Source organism: Ctenopharyngodon idella, chromosome 6 (genome assembly GCF_019924925.1).
Source record: "Ctenopharyngodon idella isolate HZGC_01 chromosome 6, HZGC01, whole genome shotgun sequence".
NCBI classification, from domain to species: Eukaryota; Metazoa; Chordata; class Actinopteri; order Cypriniformes; family Xenocyprididae; genus Ctenopharyngodon; species Ctenopharyngodon idella.
The window spans coordinates 16,932,074-16,940,319 of NC_067225.1; the positions used below are offsets into that span (position 1 = coordinate 16,932,074).

An 8,246-nucleotide genomic window follows, 5' to 3' on the forward strand; every position below is an offset into this window, starting at 1 on the left:
CAGAAGCATAGATAATCATCAAGTTTAGATGTTCTCAAACACAAAAATATAAATTTCAGTTTTGTTTCAGTTTGCATGAAATTGCCTTAATGTCCCTTAAAAAAAAAAAAAAAAAAAAAAAAAAAAAATGTGCAGTGTCTGTTTTTGAAGTGAGTGTGTCTTGAGTTCAAAATATGGGGTAACAAAATGTTAGTTGACATCTGTCAGGGTCACGTTATGTTTCTTTGTGTTTTTGTTCAAGTTCCTGTGTTTCCTGTGTTTCCTTAGTTACTAACTCCTCCATGTTTGTTACCTAGGTTACTGGTTTATCCCACCTGTGTCTAGCTTGTTCTCTGTGTATAAGTACTCCCCGTTTTGCTCAATCCTTTGTCGGATCTCATCTTATGTTATGTGGTATAAGTGCTCTGTGATTATTAAAAGTATCTCTGTTGGACTTTATGCATCATGCGTTTCCCTAACATTGTATGTGACAACATAATCTATATTCCATTTATTTCTAAGAATCCATAAGTAATATCAAAGACTATAGAATGACACAAGATGTGTCACTCATATTGTTTTGAATGGAAGAATGTGCAACGCGCAATATGGCGGAATAAGTCCCGCCTTCTAAATAAGAGCCAATCGCTGATTGGTAAAGTCATCGCATCACTGCAGCGGCCGTTAGAAGCTCCGGTTCCTATAGGAACAGTCAGACGCTCGCTTCCTATAGAGACATGCGCATTAGCTTGATCCAGCCTGAAAAAATGCCTTTTTTTGTCATGATTCAAGCGTTCAGAAACAAAATTTATGAGACAGTTGTTGTCAGATTTCATTGGCGATTTCAAATATTAAATTTTGCTCCGGTTCCTATAGAAACAGTCAGACGCTCGCTTCCTATAGAGACGTGCAGTTAGGACTACGCATGTGCATTAGCTTGATCCAGCCTGAAAAAATGCCTTTTTTTGTCATGATTCAAGCGTTCAGAAACAAAATTTATGAGACAGCTGTTGTCAGATTTCATTGGTGATTTCAAATATTACATTTAATCGAAAGCTTGACAAACAGCTTTAGAGAATTTGATGTTTTCCCATTCAAAGAGATAGGAGCTGCACTTGCATGCCGAGAGGCGTTTCAAAGATGGCCGCCGAGTGAAATGACTTGTCTTAAAGGGACTTTGGTAATATTCTTTTCAAAGTTTCTACTCATTAAAAAATATCCTTACACATTGGTGAATAAGTGTTACCTGTTCAGATTCTAAAGTTGTTTAGAGTTGGTGCTTGGCCTGAGAAGTCTGGAAACCACAAATCTAGTTAATCTATTGTAAATCTGAGGTTGTGTACGGAAATATTTAAAATCTTCTAAACGTGAAATTGTGTCACTGTCATTTTTGCCACTTTAATTGCCGTATTTTTTATTATTTTTTTAATCAAATAATTCCAATACAAAGTTCCTTGCATGTTTTTCTCCAATTCAGGTTTCTCTCCCATTCTCATATCAAAACTAACAAAATCACCATTCCAGCACATTCGACCATTCAAATCACACAACCTACATAGTGTCCTTCTTCATTTTTGATCTCTCATCAATTATAGATTCCGTCCTCTGGGGCTCTAGGACGGTTGTGTTTTTCGGGGTGACTGACGCAGGGGGACATCTCCGACTCATACCACCAAGATAGCCGTCTTTGACCGCGCCGATTCTCCATTATTAATCAGAGTCTCTCCAGATCCTAACAGAGGGCTCGAAGAGGTCAGCTCACATTAGTGCCAGCGCAGAGACGGGCCTGAGATCTTCAGATTGGGCATTTCGCGCTACGCTGCTCCCACTCCTCAAGTCCTGATTTGATATTAATATCCATTTAAGGTTTCTTCTCTCATCTCATTGAGATTATCAGATCTTCTTTGGCCTCTGACACTCATTAAAATCTCTTGTGCTTTGTTTGAACTGTTGTGAAATGGTTAAGCAGTTTCAGGTTTAAATTACTCATAATGCTAGATGAGGATCTATCTGCGTGAACTCCAACGTTTTCGTTCCTGAATCATAATTTGATTCTTGCATACGCCGTGTGGAAGCCTCAAATGCGCACACACTCACACACATAGGCAATCTTGTCTATGACATACTTCATCCAGCAATCATTTTCAGGATGGCGATGAGATCTGATATTGGAGGCATGTTTTTATTCGCCCAACAATGTCTGTTGGTCTTTCCAATAAGCGAGGAGCACAAACCACTCTAACGTGACAGTTCCAACAAAGATGGTGGTGACATCTCGTTGGTGGTGGAGAATGATTTCTCCACCCACTTCTGCACTTCCAGCAGTTATCTGATAGTATCAGATCTTGTTAGTAGCACAGGCAGGAGATTGAGGTTTTGGAGAAGGAGGGGGGCAGGAGACACAGTTGAGTGATTTGGATTTACCCCACTAAGGTAATGGGTGGGAGGGGGTTGGCGGATGGTGTCTGTGCCCGAAGGCCTACAAACTGCCGCAGCGTCCCAGGCCTGTTGTCTTCCTCCTATTGTGCCGCATGACAACTGCACCCCAACAAAACACATCAGGGGTCGGGTGTCGGGTCAAAGGTGATGGGGCGGACAGCACTTCAGACACTCCAACAAGACTTTAGCTCATCTGATCCACACAGCCTGAAGAGTTTGTTATTGGGAGACTGTGGGAGTCATAACAAACAGGGTTAACCTACCAGATGGTACATTACTTGTGACTAAAAAAGTAAGGCTTGTTTCACACCATATTTATTTTAACACAACGGCCCACATTAGCAGTACAGTCCTGCCTAGCAGAAGTGTAGCTGCAAGCAAAGTTTCAAAGTTTGCTGAGCCTGTTTTTTTTTTTGAGTCAATAAAAATATGCACAATTTTTGCAATCTATGCTCGGAAGCAATGTTAAGTAATGAAGCCATCTACTATATATTTCATTTAAAAAAAAAACAAAAAAAAAACATCAATGTATAAATACAAAAATTTCAGAATGCAGAAAAGCAGAATGAAACAATAATAATGTAAAATTCAAAGCTTTTTTTTTTATAATAATATATAAATTAATAAAGGGAAAAAGAAAAACAAATAATAATATTTAAATATTTATCCATTTTGTTTTGTTGTGTTTTGTTTTTAACATTTTTCAACCCAATCTCACGGCAATTCGTACGTACTTTACGATGTGGCTAATTTGTTCGACCTCACTCGTACAAATTTGTAAGTTTTTTGCTAAAACGTACATATTTTATGAGTTGCCAAATTCGTATGAATTCGTTCAAATGACCTACCCCTAACCCCGCCCCTAAACCTACCCATCACTAGGGATTAGACAAATCGTATGAATTCGTACAAGTGAGGTTGTACGAATTCGTACGAATTATCCACCTCGTAAAATACGTACAAATTGGTCGTGAGATAGCGTTGCATTTTTACCCCCTGAACTTTTTTGCAGACCCTCTTGTGGTTCCTTGTAGGTTCTGGGACCCCTGATCCAGATGATATAAGCAGTTTATAGCTACAGTTTTTCGTTTGAGCTCAGTTCCATGCAGATACATTTAAATTTGGATATTGTTGTGATCTCCCTGAAAATACTCAATCTAATAACCCATTTTATTTTCAGCATAAAGCCACAGCCTTGCAGCCACACTTACATGCAGCTTACGCGAACATGAACCAGGCCTAATGCTTACACTGCAAACTTTTCTCCCTTCTCTGAAATTCATCCTGTTAATCTGTCCTCTCTCCGTGTGCAGAAGGGGTGGAGATACATTAATTAGCGTTGTAGTTTACAGAACCGTGGCCCGGCTCAAACCCTGACTGCTTCTGCGGCTGAGGTTCGGAGACTGTGGGAGGGAGAGCTTTCTGCCTGGGCCTCTTTTCACACAGTCCTGTCTTCTCATATTTAACATGCCTAATGGAAGAGCCTGTCTACAGCCTGCAGCCATTCCTACTCCTACAAGAGCTTTTCATCATCCAGCACCGAGAGGAGGCGGAGGGGCAAGAGAGAGAGAGATGCTGCTTTAGTGAAGAGAATTTAGAGAGGATTCAAAAAGAAGAGAATTAATTATGTGGAAACATATTACATTTGAAAAATGGAGGGGCTTCATTTCTAGGAGCTGAAGACAGAGCCATAAGAGTAGACCAAAAGACAAAAATTATGTCATAGACAGAGGTTTCCCATAAATCTGATCTACATCTTTACCTTTAGATCTTCTCGTTCTTCTTTGTGTAGTGGACCAGAGGGTGTGTGCATACCTGAGGTCACCTTGAGCCCAAACTATGTGCCCTTAGTGTCTCCTTTCTCCTGCGTGCTTCACTGAGCACTCCTCCAAGCACAAAACCTCCTCGCCTGCAGGGCTTTCTATACTTCAGCCATTTACCAGGGATTAGTGAAAGAAACAGAGAGAGAGAGATAGAGAGAGAGAGAGAGAGGAAGAGAGACAGAACCTGGAAAATATTACAGACATATTTTGAGATGAATGCAAGGAAATGATTTGTGTGTGTGTGTGTTTTTGAAAGACTAATTGCTTGTTTCACTCAAAAGAATGACAGTATGTAAGTCTGCGTGGCGTATATAAAAAAGGTGCATTTTCTTACAATGTTTATTGCTGCACAGTGGTGGCATTATTGCATTTACACAAGAATTACATCTGCAGAAATAATGCTATGAATGTAATGTTTTAAATATGAGACTATGGCTATGGCTGTGAATAGAGCTTTGAAATTATAATGATATGAATAAAATGTTGAAATATTTTTGTTATTTTATGTAGTTATTTTATAAGAAATCAAATTTCTGAAATTATAAATGATAAAATAGGGACTATCATTCAAATGTCTGGTGTATATTTTATTCAGCAAGGATGCATTAAATTAATCAAAAGTGGCAGTAAAAACATTTATAATTAAAAAATTAAACTATTAATTAATAATTAAACTATTTCAAGTAAATTCTGTTCTTTTGAACTTTCTATTCCTCGAAGAATAAATCACAATACCGTTTGTATCACAATAATATTAAGCAGCATATTTTCAACATTAATGAGAAATGTTACTTGAGCAGCAGATCAGAATATTAGAATGATTTCTGAAGGATCATGTGACACTTAAGACTGGAGTAATGATGCTGAATATTCAGCTTTGCCATCACAGGAATAAATTACATTTTAAAATATATGTCATGATCACAACCAAATTTAAGGCTGCCTTATTGTTGCATGATTTCCATAGAACCAACCTGTGGAACAGGCACAGAGCCTCTTTTACCACACTATAGCTATATACTATAAGATGTTACATTCTATCCGGTATGTTTTTTGGTCACAAATACTAACCGTGCGTTCACACCGCCGCCGTCGAGAGCGTCGAAGTGACAGCAAGTCATTCATTTTCAATGTGAGCCGGCGGCGAGCTCCAGCGAGAGCGGCGCGGCGCGTCTTGGACGGTGAGAGCGTCGAGGAGAGTTGAAGTCAGGTCAGCTTTATGGTAATGAGCTATGACGCGGTTCAGCGGCAACCAATCGGAATGTAGAGGTCCTCGCTTGAGAGGATTCCGATTGGTTGCCACAACATGTCATTTACTTTGACCCTCCCGCCGGCGGCGGTTTGAACGCACAGTACAGCGTTGTTGGCAGGGCAGCCAAGGCGAATTTTGACGCTCTCTCCAGCGGCGGTGTGAACGCACAGTAAGAAATGTGGACTTTAAACCTACTCAAAACACATGTTAGACCAACAATATTCCCTGAAATGTTGTCTCAACTACCCTAACAGAGTCATCTGAACACTTTTATTTTGAACAATGTGCTGATATGTTTTATATTTATGTTGATATGTTATAGGTCCCAGCATGCATTGCAGCATAAATAAATGCTGTGGTTACTGTTTTAAGCTTATAGTTTCACTGACTAGTTGTGCTGTTGTTGTTGTTGTCGTCATCATTTACTCACCCTTATGTTGTCCCAAACCTGTATGCATTTCTTTTTTTCTGTGGAACACCAAACAGTTTTGTTGACCACCAACTTCCATTGTATGAAAAAAAAAAAAGAAATCTGTAAATGCATTGACAAGAATTTGTTGGCTAAATAAAATGTTTTGTGTTTAGTTCAATTAATTCAAATTGGTTAAACAAAATAGTATTGTTGTGGACAATTAACAAGACAATAATCTTTATGCATCATGCTGCCTTTTTTGGGGTAAGTTTCTCAACAATTCCTTTTCACAGTGTGTGCACAGATCATGCTAAGATTTGCAGTCAATTGACAATTTTTTGAAAACAAAAATAATATCCAGTAGCACTCCTGTCACCTGTAGGACCGCATTTGAGGGGTACCAACATTCCAGAACAACACACCTTCCAATGGGAAGGCAGTGCATTGATGCCAGTGGATCAGTCAGGCACACAATGGCTCTGTGGGTGGGTAAGGCCATGCCTTCTTCTTCTACACTGGCACAGATTGTCCTCACACTGGCACTGCTGAACACCAGAACCTCTGACACAGTTGGCAGATGAGCAGAGAAGACCTGGTGAATGCCAGGGGCAAGACTGGCGGTGCAAAACCCTTCTGGACCACAGTAAATAATTGCTTAACTTGTTTTCAGATGACGTTCTCTTGCGTTGCTCTTTCAGAGTTTTGTATTTACAATCCCTTTATTCTTTTCTTTCTTTTATGCATTGTGTTGCGGCTAAGACAGTTCTTTCAAAGTAATAAAAGAGTCAATTCATCTTCTGTTTCCTTTTTGTGCCATGAAAGTTTGAAGTACAAAGTAAAGAGAAGTTTTAGATATTACATTTAAAGAATTTCCCACACTGCTGAATCACAATAAAACACAAAAAAGAAATCTCGTTCTATCTCTAAGTCTGCTGGATAGTGAGAAGCCAGTGTTGACATTCCAGTCCATCATTTCACAAAACAGAGTTTGACATTCAAATCATTGAGGGGAAAAAGAAAACAATGTCTCTTTATTCTACTCACTCATTACCTGTCAAACAGCAAGTGGATAATGCACTCCCTTCTGTCATCAAAACAGAACAATTAAAACACTTCAAATACAGGAGCCGTCTATTTTATGTTGCCGCTCACTCGAGTGGGTGTCATGTCACAACAAGCATAGCCGTTTTGCAGTTTCTAATATTTTTTTGTTTCTTGTCGGTGTACCTGCCAGTACTTTGACACATTAATTGCTTTCGAGTCAAGTAACCTCAGACAGATTTTGATCATTTCACTTGATCTCACGTTTGCAGAAAGTCTATCATTTTAAAGATGGCATTGTGGGGGGTTCAAACCGGCGGTAACTTATAGGTCACCCTATGAGCTCTGTGTGTTTTCCCAGGGCAGTAGTCCCCCCCACCCCACACACACACACACACACACACACACACACGCAGATCTGCCAGGGTTATTGAAACTGAAGCAAGGTAATCCTAATGCATGGGTCACCACTCCTCGTCGAGACAAAGACCAGGTTTTGGCAGCTGGGTTACACTCACACAGGGAAGAAAGGAATTGGTCCAGGAGGTAAATAGGAAGTTATTGTGCAATAACAAAGACGTTGAGTTAACCTGCTGACCCTATGCCTCCATTTCTATACCTTGCCCTGAGCGAAAGTGAGAGAGAGAAAGTGTGTGTGTGTGTGTGTGTGTGTGTGTGTGCGTGTGTGTGTGTGTGTGTGTGTGTGTGTGTGTGAGAGAAAGGGGTTTAGAAACATTTTATTTTTTACACATTTTTTACATTCTTTATTCAAACATCTCTGCCTCAGCTGCGGGAAGGAGGGTGAAGAGTCAAGCATCAGGGTGGGTATCCCAAAAACATTGAAATGCAGTTTCAAATTAAATAAATAAAATACATATTCTTTTAATAAAAACCCAAAACCAATTGATCATCATGTACAACACATAGAACCTCATTAATACACCAAATTTCACAAAAAGCAGGTATGTTATTTGTAAGACTGTAATATGCAAATTCTTTTCTCAATCTTGCTGCCACCGGCCACATAATTTTGCTGTCCCTATAAGATAATTCAATAAACATACTCTCCTTCTTAATAAAAATCTACACCGATCAGGCATAACATTATGACCACCTTCCTAATATTGTGTGAGAGGTGTGGCCACCATGGATCGGATTTGTTTGTTCAGCACATCCCACAAATGCTTGATTGGATTGAGATCTGGGGAATTTGGAGGCCAAGTCAACACCTCAAACTCGCTGTGCTCCTCAAAACATTCCTGAACCATTTTTGCTTTGCAGTAGGGTGCATTATCCTGCT

The 8,246-nt window shown here is 39.5% G+C and overlaps 1 long non-coding RNA gene across 1 annotated transcript; it reads right to left on the minus strand.

The window, feature by feature from the left end:
• Nucleotides 1-1,125: 1,125 nt before the first annotated feature.
• Nucleotides 1,126-5,621, minus strand: LOC127514433 (uncharacterized). The gene is made up of 3 exons (XR_007930633.1): nucleotides 5,313-5,621; nucleotides 4,181-4,425; nucleotides 1,126-2,648 (listed from the first exon to the last, which is right to left on the minus strand). It is a non-coding gene; the product is annotated as an uncharacterized LOC127514433 (long non-coding RNA).
• Nucleotides 5,622-8,246: the final 2,625 nt, after the last annotated feature.